Source organism: Sceloporus occidentalis, unplaced genomic scaffold, assembly GCF_023333645.1.
Source record: "Sceloporus occidentalis isolate IW3139 unplaced genomic scaffold, rSceOcc1.0.p SCAF_4, whole genome shotgun sequence".
Lineage (NCBI taxonomy): Eukaryota > Metazoa > Chordata > Lepidosauria > Squamata > Phrynosomatidae > Sceloporus > Sceloporus occidentalis.
In genome coordinates, this window is record NW_028316984.1 from 135194085 (window position 1) to 135218987 (window position 24903).

A 24903-nucleotide genomic window follows, 5' to 3' on the forward strand; every position below is an offset into this window, starting at 1 on the left:
CTGAGTGTGTAGGGTGGATTGTACGGAGGAAAGCGCTCCCACAAGTAAGCTACAAACCACCTGAATCCCACAGCCTTGGCAGTTCAAGCGATGCCATAGTGTTTCTGCAGTGGAAGAAAAGGAATGGTGGGATGTAAATGAAAAAAATAATTGATAAATTGTTTATTGTGGGTTTTCAGGCTATATGGCCATGTTCTAGAAGAGTTTATTCCTGACATTTCGCCAGCATCTGTGGCTGGCATCTTCTCTGAACGTCAGGAATAAACTCTTCTAGTACATGGCTACATAGCCCAAAAAACCCACAACAAACTATGGATGCTGGCCATGAAAGCCTTCGACTTGAAATTGATAAATTAATCAGAGTCAGCATGGTGTAGTGGAACCTAGGCTGTGTAAACCTACAGAGTGACCTTGGGCAAGTGATACTGTCTCAGCCTCAGAAGATGGCAATGGCAATCACTTCTGAACATGTCTTGCCAAGAAAACCCTATGATTTGAAGGAATGAACTGTGATGGCATCTGTGCCAGAAATACGCCTGCTGTACTTCCTAGACTATTCTGCCTATTTCCTATAACCACTTGCAATGCATTTTTGAAGGCAGTAACCCTGTCAGATTGATTTCAAGTTGGTTACCCTAAGAGCAACCCTATCATGGGGTTTCCCGTTTCCCCACAATATTTATTCAGACGAGGTCTGCCATTGCCATCCTCTGAAGCCGAGATAGTGTGACTTGCCCAAGGTCAGCCAGTGGTTCCATGACTGAGCTGAGAATCGAACTTTAGTGTTCAGAGTTATATCTTTACGCTTTATGATCTTGACTAGTTCTTTCATTGCTGCCCTTACCATTTCTCTCACCTGCCTCTCATTTCTTGACGGCAATCTACCTTCTGGACAATATTTGATCCAGTGTATCGGAACTTTTTGATTATTTCAATTTTCTCATTATCTAGGATGAATTCTTGTAGCTCTTCCATGGCCATTATTATATAGCCAAAGGATATATGATATACAAATCTGGAAAAGGTCACAGAAGATGCTGGCATGGTTAATGAAAAGGCAGCTGAAGTCATGGTCAGATGAGAAGAAGCTTGCACCAAAAATGAAAGTAATATAAGCATAGCAGCAGCAGCCCAGCAGCAGAAATTATGATAGTGGTGATTATGTCATCATCTGAAGAGCATATTACTAAAAATGACAGCAAGAATGGACAGTGTTTAAATACTCCAGAAACAAAAAACAGCTGAGGAGGTAGTTGGACCATTAGATGTGTAATAAATATGTATTAAGACATTATGGAAAGGCTGAGTGGATCCTTTGTGTTCTTGAATAGTTCTGCTAGCAACTGATGGTCTTCTAACAAAAATATTCAACCTTCCCCTAAGATTGGACTCTGTACCAGAGGACTGGAACAGTAGCTCATAAAATTTTATGAGGTTAGCACAGGAAATTACAGACCAACTAGTTTTATAGCTTTCTGGATAAAATGGTGAAAACACTATTAAAGAGAAGATTACTAAGCAGAAGAATGCCTAATATTAAAATGCACATCCTATCTTACTCATTTTGTAAAAATTTTGATTAGTATGTGGATGGTGTGTGTGTTCAAGTTGTCTGTCTTATATAGGGTTGCCATAAGTCAGGACCTCCAAATTGGGACAAATGTAGGACAAATGTAGGACAATTTCCCCTACAAATGGAGGACAGTTTTAAAAATGGAGGACACACAAAAATGGATTTTTTTTAAAAAAATGTTAATATAAATGCATGTTTCTTAGGCATGATCAAAATGGAGGACATTTGGGCATTATTCCTAGACAGATGGCAGAAATGTACTTCCCTTTCTGGCCAAACCATCCCTCTCCCCATTCCAAAACACACAACAGCACATTTGGGCATTGAACATGGCTTTACTTAACATGGCAATCTCTTGCATATTTCAGAGGCTTATTGCATAACCAAACTCTTTGGGTTTCACACTGAACATGGGTTCACATGGCTATGCATATTGAACATGTCAAGGTGGTTTCACAAGAAGTGATTTGCCCTCGGGTTCAACTCTACTTCTCAGAAGTGTGTACTTGGTCAAGGGACTGTGGTTTTTCTTCACTGTGCATGAGTTTGTAAAAATCACCTCAGAGGCTTGCTGATATCAATACCACCACCACCACCACCACCATCACCATCACCAGTATCATTATTAAAACAAAGCAAACCTGTATAAATGGAATGGAAATCCTCCTCCTCCTTCCACCTTCCACCTTCCTCCTTCCTCCTCCTCTTCTTCCTCCTCCTTCCCCCTCCTCCTCCTCTTCTTCCTCCTCCTTCCCCCCCTCCTCCTTCCTCCTCCTCCTCTTCTTCTCCCTCCTCCTCCTCCTCTTCTTCCTCCTCCTTCCCCCCTCCTCCTCCCCTTCTTCCTCCTCCTTCATCCCTCCTCCTCCCTCCTCCTCCTCCTCCTCCTCCTCCTCCTCCTCCTCCTCCTCCTCCTCCTCCGCCTTGGCGCACTCCCCCTCTGTGCACTCCAGCGGCAGGCAGGCAGCCACCTCCTCCTCCTCCTCCTCCTCCTCTGCGTTTATAGCCCCGCACGCAGGCGCACAAGCAGGGGTGAGTGTGCGCTGCCGCCGGCCGGGGCCAAGGCAAGTGCCCAGCGCGGTCGTGCAGAAGTGCGCGAGGCGGAGGCAGAAGAGGAGGTGGGTGGCTGCCTGCCTGCTGCCGGTGCGCGCGGACGGGGAGTGCGCCAAGGCAGGCAGGCACCTCCGCCTCCTCCTCTGCCTCCGCCTCGCGCGCTTCTGCGCGACCGCGCTGGACACTTGCCTTGGCCCCAGCCGGCGGCAGCGCACACTCGCCCCTGCTTGTGCGCCTGCGCACAGGGCTATAGAGGCAGCTTGGGCGGGCCCTCCGCCTCCTCCTTCCCTGCCTCCACCTGAGCTGCCTGCCGGCGGGGGCCAAGGCAAGCACCCAGCATGGTCGCGCAGAAGTGGCATAAGCAGGGCGCGTGTGGGGGCAGAGGAGGCGGAGGAGGAGGAGGTGGGTGGCCGCGGGCGGGGCAGTCCTGCTTTTGGCGGGAAACCGGACTGGGACCAGGCCAGGACCGTCAAAAGCGGGATTGCCCCGCCTGCAGGCGGGATATGGCATCCCTAGTCTTATAGAGACCCCCTTAACTTCAAAGGGTTTTCTTATGCCAGGAGTATGGAGGAGTGTTTTTGACTGTCCCTAAATACCCTAACGGCACCAAGCTAAGCAGGGTCAGCTCTGCTTAGTACTTGGATGAGAAACTACCAAGTAATACCTGGTGCTATAGGTTATATTTCAGATGAAAATGTATCCAGTAAATATTATATTCCTGCATTTTCAAATAGCTTTTTAACAAATACTTTCATCAGAGGCTCCTGAGTTATGGCATAAGAGGACTAGTTCTTTTATATGTCTGTGCAATTGGAACTAGGCTGGCCATTAGGCAGAGAGAGAAGCAGCTGCCCAGGTAGTAGATTTTGGATGTCATGAAAGGGCAGCAAATTGTATATTATTTACTGTCATCATATTTTTATAGCCAGGTGCTTGAGGGACTTTCTGCCACATGTGCCAAAACAATTGACTGCTTCTGGATACTATGCACCTTGATTTGGCAAGGCTGTGTCAGGCAGCCCCCACCTCCCCAAAAGAAGAGATGGTTCTTATGCTGACCCTGAGCTGGAAAAACAGGAAGCAGATATTAACAAGAACTGGGAAGTTCTCAGGATGGGAGGATGCAAAAAATAGGAGGCCTTCAAGGATCCCTTTTGGGACTGGTGCTTTTGTGAATGGACAAATTCACAAATGATCTGCAATTGGGAGTGAGCAGTGAGGTGGCCAAGTTTGCTGACAACACAACAGCAATGTATTCAGGATGGTAAAAAAACATCACCACCTCATTGCAAAGAACTCTAAAAGAGTCCCTTCAAATTCAATAGTTAATGAAAAAGTGTAAAGTGATAGATAGGATGGAGGGGGGATAATTCCTAGCTTCATATATATGCTGATGAGGTCTGAGATCACTGTGGTTGATCAGAGAGAGAACTTGGGGTTATAGGGTACAGTCTAATGAAAACATCAATTCAGTGTACAACGGCCATGAGAATTCAACACTGGGGATCTTTAGGAAATGGCCCCCATCCTTGACACAGGTATTAGATAAATTTGTGGAGCACAAGAGTATCATCTAGTGATGCATGTTCTGCACTATTGCCAGCATTATACCGCTGAAGATCAGTTGCAGGGAAATGATAGCAGGAGAGAGCTATCGATCTCGTGTTCTATTTCTGGGCTTTTTACTGGACTAGCCTATGCCTTTGGTCTGATCCAACAAGACTCTTTACCACAGACTGACACAGCAACATGTTTCTGGTGCCCTAGAAATGAAGGACATGGAGAAATGGATTCAAACCACAGGAAAAGAGATTCCACATAAACATTAAGAATAACTTCCTAATGATAAGAGCTGTTTGACAGTGGGACATGCTGCCTCAGAGAGTGGTGGAGCCTCCTTCTTTGGAGGTTTTTAAAGAGAGGCTAGACAGCCATCTGTCAGGGGTGTTTTGATTGTGTCTTCCTGCATGGCAGGGGGTTGGACTGGATGGCCCTTGAAGTCTCTTCTAACTCTATGATTCTATGATCACATTTCCATTAGTAATATAAGTTAATTAAAAAGTGAGTACTGTACAATGAACACTCTTCAAAGACTCAATTTTTATGATTTAATGCACACTTCATCCAAGAGTAGCCTGAAGTGTTCCTCAGAATCTTCCTCCACTTCTACCTGCACACTGAAATCTGAAACAAACGCTCAAATCTTAAGCACACTTCCTAGGATTTAAATCAAGGTGAGAATGATGTGGCCCTCCAGATGTGACTGAACTGAAATGCTGAGATGCCTAACTAGCATAGCATGAATGCTGGATGTTTGTGTTATTTTAACTAATGCTATTTTCCACTTATTTTAGGATAGCTGATACAACATTATCTTGTGTTTTTAAGCAATTGCAATTGGAATTGAAAAATGAAGGTATACAATTATTTATATATCACAATTTTAATTATATACATTCTATATATCATTATTTTGAGTAAAGAAAGAGGTCGTGGCTTGCTGAAACCTTTACAACTATCATAATCTGTTTTGCCCACACAACAGCACTATTAGATTGATAATTCATACAGAGCAGTCCAATGCATGTTTAGCTAGTAGCAAAATTAGACCTTTTAATGTTTGAATGTGTATGTTTGTATAATGAACAAATTAGATCAATGATACCATGTTAAAGATCATATGCAGAGGGGGCTTTCAGACAGAAGGCTCCTATTGCTAACAATTAGGCACTTCTTTTATTTTTTCTTCCTTAACAGATTTATTCCAGTAAGGGAAAAAAGAGGGAAGAACCAGTATAGAAACATGTAAAGAATACAAACTGAAGACACCTACAGTATTAACTCCTCTGAAAAAGGAGTAAGTTTATGGGAGAAAGGTAGGATTTATGGGAGAACAGCCATTTTTTTAAAGACAGGGCAACTTGTGTCCTGAGATCATGAAAGAAATCAGGACTGAACTAATATATTTTACTATATGAGACAAAGGATAGGATGGCACCCCTTTCCATTCCAAGCACAGATCCCAACTGGATGGACAGATGAATTTATCCTGCACTGGAGATGGAACATGTTCCTTGGCCACCCCTGAGGGCAGAAGATTAGCCCATATGCACAGACTCCAGTTCATCAATAGTGGATTGAAGAGAGACAATAGTTTCCTGGCAAACTACACACATTATAATATTAGCTAACTGCTCAGCCTCATGAGGGCTCTCTTGGCCAGTTCATCACAACTCCTTCCTGAATTCCAATAGCCTTCTAATATTCCCCCCACCATTTAGATGGTTATCTACTCACCTTGGCTTCAGGCAACATTGTTCTTTCTGACTTGTTCCCTAGGAGTTTATCAGACAAGGGAAATTGGAAGTATAATCCAAAGGCAATCCGAACGCAATCATGAGGTTTAATGTTATTGCATGATAGACTACCACATGCAATTTCGGGCAATGGGAAGGCAATCCGAATGCAATCATGGGGTTTCACATTATTGTGTGAGAAGTGATCACATGCAATTTTGGGCAATGGCAAGCTATTTTCGGGCAATGGAAAGTTCGAACACAATTTGAATTCACATAAATTCGCTGAACTAGCAAATTCACGTGAATGCGTTCTGGTCCCACTTTCTTTTCATTCAAAATTAAGAGACATTCCTCCCGTGTGATAAACTCCCCTGTGACCATAAAAACTGAACTTGTCACCTCAGATACATAACCAAAATGCAGATGACACCAAATTAGGGGGAGTAGCTACTACCCCAGAGGAAAGGATCAAAATTGAAAATGACTTGAATAGACTAGAAAGTTGGGCCAAAGCTGACAAAATGAAATTCAACATAGAGAAATATAAGGTTCTGCACTTAGGGCGGAAAAATGAAATGCACAGATATAAGATGGGGGACACCTGGCTGAACGAGAGACTCATACGTGTCAAAGGGATCTGGGAGTCCAAGTAGACCACAAGTTGAACATGAGTCAACAGTGCGATGCAGCAGCTAAAAAGGCCAAAGCTATTTTAGGCTACATCAATAAAAGTACAATGTCTAGATCAAGGGAAGTAATAGTGCCACTCTATTCTGCTTTGGTCAGACTCCACCTGGAATATTGTGTCCAGTTCTGGGCACCACAATTCAAAAAGAACATTGAGAAACTGGAGCGTGACCAAAGGAGGGCAACTAAAATGGTGAAGGGTCTGGAAACCATGTCCTATAAGGAACGACTTAGGGAGCTGGGGATGTTTAGCCTGAAGAAAAGAAGATTAAGAGGTGATATGATAGCCCTGAAGGGGTGTCATATTCAGGAGGGAGCTAGCTTGTTTTCTGCTGCTCCAGAGACTAGGACTCGGAACAATGGATGCAAGCTCCAGGAAAAGAGATTCCACCTCAACATTAGGAAGAACTTCCTGACAGTAAGGGCTGTTCGACAGTGGAACACACTCCCTTGGAGTGTAGTGGAGTCTCCCTCCTTGGAGGTCTTTAAACAGAGGCTGGATGACCATCTATCAGAGATGCTTTGATTTAGATTTCCTGCATGGCAGGGGATTGGACTGGATGGCCCTTGTGGTCTCTTCCAACTCTATGATTCTATGATTCCATGATTCTATTAAAATTTTTGTAATTCTCAGACAAAGCCTGCTTGTATAGGTCTGTCCTTGGACCATCCACATCATGTATCAGAGGATGTAGACTTCAGTGTACAAAGCCCATGCTAGTTAGTCTCAAATGCGTTACAAGATCCCTTTGTATACAGATTTTCCAGACTAACACAGCTAGGTCTTTGAATTCTTCATGGCTATGTACTCTCAGCATTCCCCCCCCCCCCCCCACAATTCACTGTCTCTTCTATATCAGGTGGAAGTTGCTTTAGCATCCTCCATTTCAGGCAACGACCTTGCACCAACATGCATAAAAGGAAGTAGGCTCAAGTCTACGAAGGTTTTTGCTTTTGCTTTTCTCCAGTTAGTCTCAAAGGTACTACAAGATGCCTGTGCACTACTTAAAGATAGGACTAGTCCTGGCAGAGGTGGCAGGTAAACACACCTGAGTACAATACAGATTTTTACTTCACACGTTCACATTTGTAACATGCTTTTATGATGCCAGTAGAGTGCGTGTGCATGTGTGCCTTCAAGTTGCTTGTTGACTTATGGTGACCCCATGGATTTCATAGGGTTTTCTTAGGCAAGGAATCTTTAGGGGTGGTTTGGCCAGTTCGTTCCTCTGAAATATAGCCTACAGCACCTGATATACCCAGATGGATCCTGAGTCACTGAAATCAAGGAACAACAACAACAAAAGGCCCCGCTTGCAAATGCACCTGGATGTCTATCTTGTGGATCAACCTACTGTATGTTTTTCTCCTACTGGCCAGTGAAGTTTGGGAGAGTGACTGGGTCCAAACCAGTTCAGAATGTGACAGATTTCATTAGACAAAAGAAGCAAGTGGCATGGCAACCACAGGGTTCAGGGATGCCTGATGATGATGATAAATGGTGTCACTTTGGTTGGATTAGTCAGTGCAGTAACCCATGGTGTCACCCTCCCCATTGGCCTCCCCCATATTACACCATACCGAATCCTTAGTATTTTTTTTTGTTCTAATGTTACTCATAAATCGTAATCATAATTAGTACAAAAACCATATATCATGTCATATCGTACCATCATATGATATTGTGTATCATCTGTCGTATCATGATATCATATGGGATCATATATCATATAATTTTCATCATATGATATTATCCCATACCATATTGTATATATCATAATGTAATGGCAGTAGTTGTGACATAAACAAATACTAGCAAAATTAAAATGATACCTTTAAATTGCAATATCATATGCACAGCCTAAATGTATTTACATGTACATTGTTTCATGTGGTTAACGTGAACATTTGGTGAGATGTGGTGTTTTCAAAGAAAATTTAATAATATATATTTTTTAAAAATTAAAATTATTTTTTAAAAATTAAAAAAAATAACATTTAACTTTTTTAAAACTTAAAATTTTACAATTTAATATTTTAAAAATAAATTAATTTTTAAAATTGAAAAAAATTAGACTTTCATTTTTAAAACTTAAATTTTTAATTAAAAAAAACCAAAAACCTTGGTGCCTGTGTTTTCTCTTCCCACTGAGCCTCAGCCCATCTCTTCAGCATTTGAAAAGGACAAACACTGCAGCCACTTCCTACCGAAAGTCAGATGTTTGGGGAGCAATCATCTCCACCCCTCAGGGCAGTGCTTCCCAAACTCCAGCTCCCATAATTCCTGACAGTTGGCCAACCTGGTTGGGGCTTATGGGAGTTGAAGTCCAAAACACCTGGCGGTTCCCAAAATTTGGGAACCACTGTCTTAGGGTGTCATGCTGTCTGGTCTGCAGCCCTTGCACCCCCTTAGTGACTCCCCTAATGATAATGATGAGAAAGGCATTGGCCCTCAAGAGTAATGTGTGTCTATGTGCGTATGTGGTCTATCTATCTATCTGTCTACCTACCTATCTATCTATCTATCTATATAAAAATCTCCAGGGGTAGCCTTGTTGGTCATATAGCAATTCCAGTAACAACAAAAATCCGCCAAACAGTGATACCTTTACTGGCCAACCCAAATACACAATATACATGTTGCAAGCTTTTGAAGCTTCACTGACTTCTTCATCAGGCAAAGTGTTAGAAACCGAACAGGAGGGGGGAAAAGGGAAGATGTTAGTCATTTAGTCATTTAACATCACTAAAGATGGAGACATGTTGGATTCCAAAGGAAGGATCTTTTTTTGTGTGTTGCAAATGGATGTCAACTTTCCTGGACTTTGAAAATTTCCTAGTTGCCAGATGGTCAGAAGAAGGAGGGATATGCCCCCTCCATACCATCTTCACTGAGAAAGAGCAAAATGCAGGCCTATGACTAACATCTAACATTTTTTCCTCCTGTTTAGTTTGTGATGCCTTGCCTGATAAAGAAGCCCGTGGAGCTTGGAAAGCCTGCAACATGTGTATTGTGGGGACATACTAAAACAAATGACAGTACTTTCCCACAGAGCATAATTACAGAGTACATGCGCTTAGGGAAACATTCAGTACATGGCCAGTGTATTCCCTATGGGCAAGTATTCCCCAGTGATTCCTTATGGGAAGGTAGTTTCCAATGAGTCCCTATGGGCAAGTACTGTCATTTGCTTTAGTAAGTCCTTCTATTGGGCATTTTGGTGAGCCCCATCGAGGTCTCCCTGTGAAGGTGGTGCATGCATAGCTCTTGTTTACAGGTTGCCAAGCTGGCCCTGCTGCTGCAGGATGTAGTAAGCAACAGGGCAAGTCTAAGGTGGGGGGAGGAGGAGGTGGAGTTGGGGAAAGTTCAGGCATGTGACTCTAAGGCTGCTGCTGCTGCTCCAGCTGCTCCTCTTACATCACTTGTGTGTGGAACTTGTGCGCAGAGTGTCTCCCACTCTCTCTTTCTCTCTCTCTTCCCCTTCTTTCTTTCCTTCCTTCCTTCCAGGGCCAGGAGGCTTCGTGGTGTGGCACCGACTTTGGGGGGCACAGCGGATCCCCTTCTGCCCTGCTGCCCCCTTGGACCAGGTGGGTCTGCTGCTGGCTCTGCTGGGCTCAGCTCCCTCCCCTTCTGCTGGGGCTGCTGCTGCTCTCCATGGGGCCCAGTCCACTCCTCTCCCCACAACATCTCCCCTGGGAGTGGGGGCTAGGGCAGGGTGGCCAGGGGTCTCCTCTCAGCCCCCAAAAGAGGACCAGGCCCCCCAACATGGAGGGCCTCCCCAGGAAAGAAATGGAGGACTAGACCAAAAAGAAATCCATAAAAGTAAAATTCAAAGGTATAGCTGTGGAATCAGTCTGTAGTGAAATCTTGCAGCACCCTTGAGACTCACTGAGAGAAAGAAATTGGCAGCAGGAGCTTTCCTAGACTATGCATTTAGTGGAGTGGAAACCAGGGACAAATCTGTCTGTCTGTCTATCTATCTATCTATCTATCTAACGAGCACCTTTGAGATTAACTGAAAGAAAGAATTCTACTTCCTCAGATGCATTTAGTGGAGTGGAAACCAGGGACAGATAACACACACACTCCTCCCTCCACATTGACTGGGGTTAGGGACACAGGACCCCCATGAATGTGGAAAAACGACAAAAACACTATATTTTTGCCTGAGAGAACACCTCTCTAGGAATCTCTAGGTCCTCCAGTGCATCTCTGTGGTCAACATCTGCCAGACATTGACCATAGAGTTGCACTGGAGGAGCTACAAATGCCTAGTAGAGTGTTCTCTCCAAGAATCTCTACGTCCTTCATTGCAACTTTTGGTTAAAGTTGACCACAGAGTTGCCCTGGAGGACCTAGATAATCAAATCTGCAAAAGTCAAAGCTGCAAATGTGAAGGGACAAGTGTATATAGATAGATAGATAGATAGATAGAGAGAGAGAGCACCTTTGAGACTAACTGAAAGAAAGAAGTTGGCATAAAATCTACTTCCTCAGATGCATTTAGTGGAGTGGAAACCAGAGACTGATATATCTATACAGTTGACCCTCCACTTTTGCAGGGGATCTGTTCCAGACCCCCCCCCCCCCAAAAAACAAAGTCTTGCCTATATTCAAGCCCCGGCCTATAGACTTGAAATGGGGCTGTGCCACAGGGTGTGCCCCATTGAAAATAACAGAGGTTGCCCATAAGTGAATACTCAAGACCGCAGACCTTGTCCACAAGAAAAAAGGAGAGACTGTATATCTATATACAATACAGATATATAGAGCACCTTTGAGACTAATTGGAAGAAAGAAGTTGACAGTAGGAGCTTTCCTAGACTAAAGTTTACTTCCTCAGATGTGTTTAGTGGAGTGGAAACTAGGGACAGATATATCTATATATCTGTGTGTGTGTGTGTGTGTATACACACACACTTCTTTCTTTCAGTGAGTCTCAAAGGTGCTATAAGTGTGTGTGTATATATATATATACACACACAGACACACACACACAAATATACACAATATATATATATATATATATATATATACACACATACATATATATATACATAGTATACATACATATAGTACCTTTGAGACTCACTGAAGGAAAGAAGTTGGCAGTAGGAGCTTTCCTAGACTAAAGTCTACTTCTTCAGATGCATAAGTAAATTTATATATATATGTATAATATTATTATATCAAATGTATGATATAGGGTATATATTTATATATTTATTTACATAATATATAAATTTATATATATTATACATCTTTATTTATTGTTACATATTATATTTATTTCTATTTATATGAATATAAATCCATGCTTCTTAGCGAATCCTCCAGATGGAGGGCATTTGGGAATTCCTCCTGGAGAGGAGATTGAAATGGAAAAAGGAGGACACTTGGTCACTCTGGACATTACAGAATTATAGCTAAAAACCCACTGATACAAATATAAATTTATGCTTTTGAGTCCTGCTTCAAATGGAGGGCGTTTGGGAATTCCTCCTGGAGAGAAGGGTGAAATGGAGCATGTGTCCTGGAAAAAGAGGACCTCTGGTCACCCTGTCCCAGTGATAGTAGGGAGGCTTCAAGGGACTGGGGTCAACAACACCTCCTGCTGGACCTGAGGTGAAGTCCATATGTCATCTGTGTATGTGAATAAGGAAGGTTTGGGGGAATGGCTTCTTTCTATGCCCCTTGACTAGCTTGCTCTCCTGGCATCCTGATACATGGCAGTCATCCCAAGTGAAGCCAGTATTGCATAGTGGTTTCAGCGCTGGACTACAATTCTGGAGACCAGGGTGTGAATCCCCACTTGGCCATGAAATCCACTGGATGACCTTGGGTGACTCACACTCTCTCAGCCTCAGAGGATGGCAATGGCAAAGGTAAATCCCTTATGAAGAAACTTTGCAAAGAAAACTCCATGATAGGGTCCCCTCAGAGCCCCCATAAGTCGGAAATGACTTTAAGGCACACAACCACCACCACTACCACCACCACAAATCCCAAATGAAGAGAAGCCATGAGCAAAACGTGCTTCAAAGAGATAAAGTGAACATTACCTGGCCCCCATTGTTTTCTTGCATAGAGTAAAAGGTGGTGTGTGTGGTGTGTATCTGAGTGTGTGTGAGAGAGAAGGTGCAAGGTATGATGGTGCTAGGAAGTGTGAGAACTAAAAACCAGATTAGGGATCCTTACCAGCAAAAGTAGTTGTTTCAAGTCATTTCCAATTTATGGCAACCCTAAGGTGAACCTATCTTTTTTTTTCATTGCCATTGCCATCCTCTCGGGCTGAGAGAGTGTGACTTGCCCATGATCACCCAATGAGTTTATATCGGGTAGGCAACCTGCGGCCCGTGGGCCGGATGCGGCCCGGCGAGGCCTTGGGACCGGCCCCAGCCCGGTCCTGCCGCCGATTGCCGCCGGGGCCTTTGGCCTCTCGCGCGCAGGGCCAAGGGGGGCAATTGTCTATAGACGCCTCAGAAACATTTATATTAACATTTTTAAAAAAATCAGCAATTTTTTTTGCGTGTCCTCCACTTTTTTTTAAAAAAGTGTCTACTATTTGAAAATTTTGTCCTACATTTGTCCCGGTTTGTTTATTTATTTAAATTTTTTAAAAATTATTTAATTATTTAATTATTTATATTTTGGCTTCGGCCCCCCAGTTGTCTGAGGGACAGCAACCCGGCCCCCGGCTCAAAAAGGTTGCCTACCCCTGGTTTATATGGTTGAGCAAGGATTTGAACCATGGTCTCCAGAGTCATAGTCCAATGCTCAAACCACTATGCTTAATCAGAGGTTGTACTTGTTCAGGTTATGGGATGGGTGACAGAGAAATGTGAACACGAGGGACATTTATCTAACAGCAGGATTATTTCTGTATATTCACTTGTGATTTTCAAAAAAAGGGAATAGGAGAGGGCAGCTTTGTCTCCCTGGACCTCCAGATATGCTGGACTGCAACTCCCAGAATTGCCTCTAGGTAGGTGGGGGATTTTGGAAAGTGAAGTCCAATGTGACTGGGGGACACCTGGCTGGGAAAGCTTGTGTGTGCGTGTGAAGTACTATGTAATTTTAGTACTGTACCACAGTAATCTGTATCTGCAGTTGACCACTGGCATACAATTCCATACTATTGTTATTGTTGTTGTTGTTGTTGTGTGTCTTCAAGTTGTTTCCAACTTATCACAACCCTAAGGGAAATCTATCATGGGATTTTCTTGGCAAGTTTCTCCAGAGGGTGTTTGCCATTTCCATCTTCTCAGGCTGAGAGAGTGTGACTTGCTCAGAGTGGATTTACATGGTTGAGACAGGATTCAAACCTTGGTCTCCACACTCATAGTCTAATGTTCAAACCACTACACCATGCTGTAACTATACTGTTATAGCACTATTATTCCACTTTTACTGCTATGGCTGCCACCTGTGGAATTCTGAGGTTTGTAGTTCAGTGAGGCCTAATCGGTCTCTGGCTGAGAATTCTAAAAGCCCTTCCCTAAACTGCAAATCCCAGGATTCCACAGGAGGCAGCCATAGCAGTGAAACTGGAATATAATGCTATACACAGTGTATTGCGGTATTTACTGTCAGCGCGGGAGCTCCCAAAACATGGGAAGGTTTGCTTCTTAGTCTGTGACTTTAGGAGACTTGTGTGAAAGATTTTCCCAGTATCGTTCCCAGGGACTGTGGTTGGCAAAGTTATTTTATTGGACTACAGCTCCCTTTAAAATTAAAATGTGGCCAGGGGATTCTGGGAGCTTTGGTACAAAAAACAAACAAACAAACAAACAAAAAACCTTAACTTTGTAAAGTTCTCTACCATTTGTCCAGGGCCTACTCAAACCTGGAACTCATTCAGCCAAATGATCTTCTGGGCTTTGCTCAGTGTTCAAATCCCTACTCTGTGCTGAATTTACTGGCTGGATGTGGTCATCATTATCTCCCGTCTTTGTCATTGAGAGCAAGAGCAATAGTGTACTTTAGTCACTTAGAAATATGGTTCAAGAAATTAATGTTTAAGCCAAGAGGTTTAGTATGGAACAGTTAGTAAGATATTAATGGGTAATCACAATGAAGATGCTAGCTGGGGCTTAGTCCTTGTCTCTAAAAGGCTTAGATGGTTTAAAGGGACATTAGAAAAAAATGATGACATTTCCATATCAGACACAAAGACGAAATGCAAAATTGGAAAAGTTGAACTTTTGGGCCATGCTGGCTGGGCGACTCTAGAAGGTGTAGTCAAAAATTTAACTTTTTTTTTACTTTGGCAAAATGACATTTCTATGCAGTCAGCCCTCCACATTTGCAGCTTTAACTTCACAGATTTTATTATTCACGGACTTGATTAATATGTTCACTCTAGAAATCTCTAAGCCCTCCAGCTTGACTTTGTGGGCAATGTCTGCAGAAACCACACTGGAGGACCTAGAGATTCCTGGAGAGAACACTTCTCTAAACATTTGTAGGTCCTCCAGCGCATTTCTGTGGTCAGCATCTGGTACATGCTGATCATAGAGTTGACTGGAGCACCTGCCAATGCCTAGAGAAGTGTTCTGTGGTAAAAAAAGTGGTTTTTTATTTGCGGTTTTCCCACTTTCATGGGGGTTTTGTGCCCCTAATCCCAGCGAATGTGGCAGACCCACTATACTTAGAAATTGTTTGCCCCTGAATAGCATTTTCTGAGGAGGGAGCCACCATGTTGTTTTTATATCTCATTGAGGAGCTATCTCCATAGCGTGGGATCAGGCAAGGACAACCCATGGGATCAAGTGATCCACTTCCCTGGAGTAACTGCAGTTGTAAGTACATTAGTGGGACCAACAGGGTTCCAGCCATGGTCAGCTCAGCCCTAAGTTCACTCTTATCTGCTGCTTCCTACAGTGGGAATAGAGAATCTTTTTCAACCTGAGAATGCCAAAGTCAATTTCAGAGTTCTTAGGAATTGCATTCCAGTGGTTGGGTGTCCTGGTGGCACGGCACAGTGGTTACATGCCAGTACTGCAGCCACTCACTCACAAACCACAAAATTGTGAGTTCAGTACCAGCTCTGGTTCAACCGAGTCTGGCCTCCTTCCGTAGTTCGCTAAAATGAGCACCCATCTTACAAAACTTATACTTTGTAAACCAATTAGTACATCAGAAAGTGGTATAGAAATGTACTTGCTATTGCAGAGGCCAGAGTAGAATTGCCACATTGAAAACTGGAGAGGGCTCCTGTACCTTTAATGGTTGTGTGGAAAGGGGAATTTCATCATGCGTTGCTTGTCATGCAGCCCACTAACAGGCAGCACCCACTGAAATTCCCTCTTCTGCACAACTATTAAAGGTACAAGACTCCTCTCTAGTTTTCACTCTGGCAAAGACAAGAGTGTGGGACCAAAAAAACCCAGCATAATTTAGCTTAAAGCACTTATTGCCGGAAACTGTGCCTTCAGAAAGGCATTTCAAGATTTTAGAATGGGGAAAGGGAGTGTACAAAAACGGGAAAGCATGAAACAATAATTTTTCATGGTCTCTGTGATTCACACAATCGTGAACCTGCATGGTGCCTTTTTGGGAGCTTTCTATAGTGTTTTTAAAAGTTTTGGCTGTAGCACCACCCACCTCCTGCTGAAACCTACCAGATCTTTTTTGACCTCTACTGTAGCTGCCTCCTCAGGGACAGCATTTGTGCACTCGAATTGGAAGACATCTTCTGAGGATCAATCATTGGTGTGGTCTCCCTAGCCGCACTAGACCTCAGGGCTTTCTTGGTACTGCTGGCTTATTTTATGAACTGTGCAGAATGTAGCACTAAGATTCTGGGCCAAGATGGGTGTATGAGAAGCCTACAGTGATTGGGTGAATCCCATATTGTTGCTTTGTGTGCATACTGTGCAGCGTTCACACTGCAGGCCAGATGCAGCAAAGAGCAAGCCTTGAAACTGCAAGAGCCTTTGCACTGTCAGCAGCCTTTGATTTTAAGAGATGGAGTGAGCCCTTGGCATCAACCCTCAGCTTTGAAGAAGTCAAAGTCGAGCATGGAGAAAGTGACCTTGGTCCTGCTGAGTGTTGATATCTCTAACAGAAGGCCCCAAGTACATTGGTAGAAACCATCTCCATGCCTGCTAAGAAGGGCCAAGACAGTACTAGAGTTGTCTCATTGCCCATCAACCCTGGGTTTTGAGATTGAAGTGCAGACTGGCTTGAAACACAAGTGTCTCAGCTAATTCAACCCCAGGATACTACATTGGGTATAAAGGGAAAATCCACTCCTACCTCCACTATTGCCATTCTAGCCAGACCATCTATCTTTCTTCAATGTCTGGTATGTCCGGGTCTGGATATGATTTTGATTATGTTGTTGTGCTGACTAGAAAGTCTACTCCAATTGAGTTAAGCACCATGGACCCTTTCCCCCAAATTGATGTTTGTCATTCAGATGCTCCACATGGTCAAGGCTGTTGACATTAAGGTTCAGCAACAACTCACTCTGATTGAGGATCAGGTTTTCTAGCATATTCAGTGGCAAGCAACCACTCCTGCAGGTTTACCAATGCTTCCATATCTCACTCAAGTCATTCAGAAGTCTTGGTCAGCACTGTCCCCCATTCCATCCACTTTCAGTAAGTTACAGACTGTCTACAGGGAAGTTGATTCAGCAATTCCTTCTCTAGAACAGCATCCGAAACTTAATTCCATTATTGTCAATGCTGCCCAGTTGAGAGCTTCAGACAATCTGCATTCTACACCTGCAAGGAGGGCAAGAAGCTTGATGCCATGGGGAGGAAATTCTACTATTCCACTGCTTTCATCTCCAAGATCTCTAAGCATGTTTTTAGTTTGTTGGCAAGCCTTCTTGTTTTAAACATCCTTTGGTTAAAAGGTTTTTGAAAGGCTACAAGCACCTTCATCTCTGGTGTTCGGCTGGACACCCAAGTGAGATTTGGACTTGGTTCTTGACCAGCGTTATAGGAGAACCTTTGAACTGATGGCAACTTGTGATCTGTGAGCTATGGTTCTGGAAGACTATACTTTTGGTTGCAGTTGTGAGTGCTAGCAGAGCTGGTGAGCTTTGTCCCCTGTGGGTGGATGACCTACATCTTTGGCTTCATCCCGATAGAATTGTGTTGAGATCCAATATCACCTTCTTGCCAAAGGTGGTGTCATAATTCCATCTTAACAAGGACATTGTGTTGCCTTCCCTGGTTCAGGACCCCACTTTGGACTGTGAGAGGGATTGACACTGCCTTGATGTATGGAGGACATTTGGCCTTCTATGTGGACAGGACTGCAGCTTCTGTACCTCTCATAGACTGTTTGCTACTTGATGTTGAGGAAAGGACTGCCTATATCCTCACAATGCTTCTTAAAGTGAGTGGCATTGACTATCCAATTGTCTTATGAACTGGCTCGAAAGGACACTTGAAAGAATTGGCTCGTAAAGAGTCCACTTCACCAAGATGGTTGCTGCCTCCAGTGCTTTTCTGGCTGGTGTTTCGATTCGATTTGGTATTGTATTTTAATCTTTCAGGGATTCTGTCTTCCTTTGAAACTGCATTGATTCTATCATTCTTGTTGTATGACACCTTGGAGCAGGGGTTGTCATGCTTATGCATGTTGAATGCATACATATTTTTTTTTTAGTAAAGCTTGATTGTTTGCACTGACACTCCCGCCTACTACTTTTTGTAGCTTGCTAATCTCACAGTTGTGTGAGTCATAAGAGACCACGACTAAGAAGGACAGGTTACTGTAGTTCTTCATGTGGTCATCTGTGAACTCACATAATCCCGCCTGTCCTCCCCTCATTGTGTCCTGACTCCTGCTTCTGCTGGTTCACATGGATTGCATTGGCGTCGTATGGAACTGGCTGGTTTTGGTGGGAGCCCCTTATATAGGGCCACCTAAACATTTTATAAGGCTTTAGAACACTCTGAAAGAGGCACTGGATAGGTACAGGATAACCCAGTTGTGTGAGTTCACTTGAAGAACTAGAGTTACAGGTATGCAACCTGTCCTATCATAGAGAAGAGATGTGGCCATCTGGGAAATCTCAGAGAGCTGGATGCGGAACTCAGTAGGGCCTTGAAGTTCCTCACCACTGGCTGTGGCTTTAGTTCATGGCTGTGTTGTATTTTTCAGGAATTACTTCTAAGATTTTTTTTAAAAAAAACCCAGCAACTTGTTAGTTGGAAATGCCATCTACTACTTCCTGCTGAAGTCATCAGGGCCTATTTCTTTTGCTGTTTGGACTTGCCACTAACATCTTCTGTGTATACTGACTGTTTTCACTGTTATCACCCTGTGGGGGTCTCCTTCAGATGCATCCTCACTGGAGCTTCTTTATTATTGATTCTGCTTAGTGACATCATTAGGAGTGTGTGGGGAGAGTGGACTGCACCAGATGACACCTCAGAGGATGGGTGACATCAGGTCGGGCTCTCCTTCCACCTGTCCCAACTTCTGCAGTGCCATTGCTGATTTGGGCAAGATAGCCAATGCACTGAAGAAGCTGGGGCAACTAACACACCTTTCATCCTCTCCCACTGCCTCACCTGCCTGACTACCCACCTGGTCCCTGGCAGCCCTGGGGTGGGCATCTGTATAGGTGGTAAGTAGATGACCATGAAGTGGCGACACACAAGCAAGACAACAGGAGGGGAGGGAATGGGTCATGGCAGTCCTTCACTGTCACCCTAAAATTCCCTTCCAAGGACCCGCACCAGGTGACACCAATGCAGGTCACACTACTGGTTCTGCTCGTGCCATTAAGGGTCAGAGAACTCCTTGTGATCCTCCAGTTCATCAACATTCAAATATCTCTTAGTTTTCAATAATTTGAAAGGAGAAATCTTTCCTTATAAAAAACAAAAACAAAAACAAAAAAAACCCCCACCACCCACCTTTTCATAGCATCCATGCCCACTTAGGTTGCATAAGACAGTGAATTCTTGTTTTGCAACAACAAAGAGATCAGCAGTTGCCTCTTTAGCTGTTCTCATCCATTCCTATGTGGTAATACATAAGGCAAGGGAATGATGCAGACAAAATAGCAATAAAAGCCAGTGTGCAAATCTACAGCACTATATTAATAATAATAATAATAATAATAATAATAATAATAATAAGGTGATTACAATCTCTGAATAAACTCTGAATAAACAATTTGACCCAACAAAGACTGGAAGTGGAATGAACTGCTATGAGCCTCAGGTTCCCGTCCACACTTCCTAAGGTCTTCTTCCTGTTCATAAAGGATGGAGATTCTTTAAGGATTATCTCCCTGCCATGTAGATCAGTGGTTCTTCTCTCTATGGTTTTTTATTTGTGTTCTATCTGGAAAAGGCACCATAGCAGCCGGAGCACAGCTTTTCTGCACTCCTTTGGCACTGCGTCATGTAGACACAGCGCCAGAGGAGCACTGTGATGCCATGTGCCATGTGGAGCAGCAAACGGTGTCACACCAGCCTGAGGCAGAGTTGGGGCATGCGTCATGTGGACGCCATGCCCCAACTCCGCCCCCCAGGCTGGCCTTAATGGCTGGTGTGTTGAGCCCCTATATCTCCTCAAATCCTGCAGTCAGCATCTTATCCTGCTGTAGTAAAAAAAATAACTTTGTCAAGTTTTGCTGAGCAGGTTTCTGGTCACCAAGCTCAGACTGGATGTCAGGCAGCAGCACTGAATTCTTTGCTTCAGCTGGTTTGCCCTCTTCCTCTGGCTCTGAGTTTGTGGCCAGGGTTGTTACATTAGCCATGGCTGCAGTTCAATGATGGGAAAAGCTGATGTTGACATTCTCTTGGGCAATGTTTAAAGGTCACATACTTCAGTCAGGTAAGGGAACTCCATTATGAGTTGGAGCTTAAGTGGTCAAAGAAGGTGGTTGTATTAGAGGCTTACGCAAATACAGCACAACTCAGTTTCAGGTTAAGACTAGGGAGGATAAAATCCAAGCCCCATGCTCTTCATTAGATACATTTTGCTTACGTTCACTGTTATTATCTGAACAGTCAGAAGCAGGAATAAGGAGGAGTGGATTTCTGGAAAGTGAAAGAACATTTCATAATATTTGTGCAGGCCAAGATACTATAGCTCTTCCTACCTAGGAAGATAGTGCAGCAGGGGAGGCCTCCTTTCCAAGGAAGTTCAAGGAAAGATTGTGTTTGTTTTTCTGTATAATTGCACTAAACCACTTTTACACTGTATTATTACACAGCTGAGAATAGACACTCAGGATAGTGCTAGATAGTGCTAGTGTTGTATATCCATGATTGCTACTTAGTCACAGTTGTGACATTTATTGCCATAATTGTACCCCTCCCATGACCTGCTTTTCTGGGCATCTGCTGGATGGGGAAAAGGCAGTCCATTCTGCCAGTGATCAGAGCCTGGGTGAATGATGTTTCCATCAGCCTTGGTAGGAGGTCAGGACAGGAGAGATAATTTAGGGCCCATACAGACAGGCCAAAATAAAGCTGCTTCGGGTCACTTTGGAGATATGCTGTTTAAATGATGCATGCATCCTAAGAGTCCAGAAGCCACGCCAAAGCCACACTCCAGTCCTAAGGACTGGAGCGTGGCTTTGGCGTGGCTTCTGGCCTCATAGGATGCATGCATCATTTAAACAGCATACCTCCAAAGTGACCCGAAGCAGCTTTATTTTGGCCTGTCTGTATGGGCCCTTAGTTAATTATACTTATATACTTATATACTTAGATATTATACTTAATTGTACTGATACCTATAGTTGATAGAGAATACTGGTTTTAGAGGTGTAGAAATCACCTGGCCCTTCAGATGTTTTTGGATTACAGATCCTAAGATTTCTCACCAATGCTGTCTAAGGCTGTTGAGTCTTGCAATGCAATAACATATGAGGGCCTCATGATTCCCACTCCTGTTATTTGATTCATTGTATTTATATTGCTTCCATAGCTCAGTTCTCTGATATTAACTTTCCTAGAGAAATAATAGACTATGGAAGTTTTCTTTCTGGGTTGTTTTACCATATTAAAGAGGCGTCTCACTTATTAAGATGGTTTGGACCAATTTTGGCCTTTGCTGTTTAATTGGAGTGAGAGATCCATGCACTGTCCACATCTATTTTGTCTTCATCCTTAATCAACTTTTAGTATGAAGTGTTTTATAGAAGCAACCTGAGACTAGCTTCAGTGATAAGGTTCAGAGACTATAGATGAAAAACAAAGGTAAACTTTGCAGATAATTGTAAATTTTACTTTTTATCAATGCAATACATACAATCCTGTGGGTGTTGACGTCTTTGTTGTTGTTGTTGTTGTTGTGGTTGTGTGCCTTCAAGTGGTTCCCAATTTAAGGTGATCCTAAGGCTTATGGTGATCCTAACCCCTATCATGGGGTTTACTTAGGAAGATTTGTTCAGAGGAGGTTTACCAGTGCCTTCCCCTGAGGCTGAGAGCATGTGACTTGTCCGGTGTTACCCAGTGAGCTGGGAATTGAACCCTGGTTTCCAGAGTCATAGTCCAATAGTCAAACCACTACACTACACCTAGGTTCACTTTTATAGAAACAGTCATAGATAGATATGTGCAAAAAGGGTCAGACAACCACATTCAGAAACACATGGGCTGTTCTAATTAGTCTTGGGAAGGTACTGATTGAAGTTTGGACAAACACATTGATGTAGGAAGAGCAGGGCTTGGGGAGAACCAGAGGGGTAGCCTGAGCACTTGAAATCATCTTGGGTAAAATTCAAGGCTCTTTTTTTGGATCCACTGCACAAGCCCTGATTGCAACCATCCTTGACTAAGTTGCAGGGCAGTTTTCCAGTAGGGTGTTTGTAGTGATGTCAGACATTGGGAGAAGAGAATGCGACTTGGCAGTTCAAAGTCTGCAGAAAGTTCATCTTCACCTTTGGTCTCATGCCAAAAGAGTGAGACTAACATGAATTTCCTAGAGTATAGATTGTTACATGCAACCTCTTCAGAGTGTGAAAAAATTACTTATTTGGATTGTTAATCTCATAATTCCTGGTCAGAGTGGTGAAGGATCCTGGGAATTGTAGTCAGAGAGTAATTTTTCCAAAGCTCTGGCCTGCTGTCATCTTCCTTTCCCCATGTCTTATAGACTTCTGTGATTTTTGTCTGGAAAGCAAGGAGGGACAAAATGGCACATGTGGAAGCTTGAATGGGGCTTGAATATCTGCAATATTTCTGAGTTGTGTGTGGAGGTCCGGAACAGATCCCCGTGAGTCGAGAGCGATGAGTGCACATTGATGGCGCTATATAAACAACAACAATAATAATATTAATAAGAAGAGCCAGCTTGGTGTAGTGGTTTGAGCATTAGTTTCATTCCCTGCTCTGCCATCAAAGCCCAACAGGTGGCCATGGACATGTTACACACTTACAGCCTCAGAAAACCCCATGATAGGTTTGTTTTAGTGTTGCCATAAGTCAGAAAAGACTTGAAGGCATACCACCACAACACAACAGTGATGATGATGAATCAAAATGCATTAGCCAATGCCAGAAACCTTCAAATTTTGCCTATTTTTAGCCTGTTTTAGATAAGGGAATAATGTGCATGTTATAAACGTCACTTTGGTATCCACTTCATAGTTTGTGTGCCACAGCTAAAGAGGCCGAACTCACCTTTGCCTAAAGACTGCACAGCATACTGAGAACCTTGTTCAAATTGCCTGGACACGTACACTGTGACAAATTCTGTGTGGTTAAACATGATATAGAGATCATCCACATCCAGTGGGAGAAAGTTCCAGACAAACTACTTTGTCAGATTTATAAAACTGATGGCGCATAAGTTAGTGCATCTATTGCTTATGTAATTAATTCATGGAACTGGGTCAAATGTGTGATGTGAGTATACTGTGTTCACAGTTTTCTGTTGTGTGTATGGGAGACATGCAGTATGGGAAGCATATACTGTATTTTCTGGTGTATAAGACTACTTTTTAAGCCAGGAAAATCTTCACAAAAGTCGGGGGTCGTCTTATACGCCGGGTGTCATCTTATAGGGCGGGTGCTGAAACTTCCAAGCTGGACTGGAGAATCTGCGGTCGCCGCATATGGTGGGGGGAGCTCAAAATGGCCACGGCCACATCCCCTGCATATGTGGCGACCATATGAAAGCAGGAAGGGGGGCTCTGTACAAGTACGGTAGAATAAAATCTTGGAGACAGGGAGGGCTGGGCAGGCAGGGAGAGCTGACCAATCCAAGCAGCCTTTGCATACAACAAGTTTTCCTGCTAAGTACCTGCATGGCATAAGCATTTGAATTAAAATTACCATATTGAAATCAAATCTGATTTTTAAAATTTTTATTTGGTGTGCGTTGGAAGAGGGATAGTATTATACGGCGAGTATATCCCAAACTATATTTTAATTGGAAAAGTTGGGGGTCGTCTTATACGCCCAGTCGTCTTATACGCCGGAAAATACGGATACATCACATTAAATGTTTGATCACATTTGCTTCCCTTACTGGAAAATGACCTACATGTATGATAGCATTTAAAATACAGTGGACCCTTGTTTTATGTGGGGGATCCATTCCAGACCCCCCATGTAAGGGAAATACCATGGGACCTCAAGTCCCACTGATTTTAATGGTGGTGTATGCAGTGGGTGCATGCGCCATTAAGAGGGCCAGGGTTCGCCGTCTGTGTGACCTTGAGTCCTCATATAGTGAGCCCATGTATGGCGCAGGCATGCTGTATTGCCTTCTGTCTAGTAATTTTTCTGTCCAGAAAAGAGACACTGAACACCAATGAATGAATTGACCATATGGGAACTAATTTATTCAATTTCTTAAAAAAATTCCCCCCCCCATTATAAATACAAAGAAGGGGGGGGAGGGAAAAGAAAGAAGTAAAAAAGGAAAGGAGGGAGCACTTAGAATATGAGCATGGGCTAGACATAGAGATTAATATAAGATAAGCATATTTTTAAAAATACATTTTCTTAGAGTTGATATCTATACAGCAAGTATTCATGTGTGGCCAGAGTAGCAAGTTCTTCTGACTGTTGAACTGACAGATGATGAATACTTATCTTTCCAACTTTACAAATTCTAAGGCTTCTAGGAACAGGACAAGTATGTAGGATCCAACCATATATTGAATAAAACAAACTGAATGCTGTATCATAATCATTTTCCTTAATAAAACATGGCTACCCCTATGGTCGTATTTCACAATTTTCGCCCCTTGGGGTCTGATCAGGCCAGTGAGTATTTCACAATTTTGGCCCTTTGGGGGTCTGATCAGGCCAGTGATTATTCTTATCTCATGGCTGGCAGGACAGAACAAGCCA

The 24903-nt window shown here is 43.2% G+C and overlaps 1 protein-coding gene across 1 annotated transcript in view; it reads left to right on the forward strand.

The window, feature by feature from the left end:
* The first annotated feature begins 10080 nt into the window (after positions 1-10080).
* NR1H3 (nuclear receptor subfamily 1 group H member 3) overlaps positions 10081-24903 on the forward strand; it is a 56922-nt gene continuing 42099 nt past the window's right edge. The window contains exon 1 of the mRNA XM_089521595.1: positions 10081-10197. The gene's annotated coding sequence lies outside the window, so the exon portion shown is untranslated. The remainder of the gene's footprint in view (positions 10198-24903) is intronic.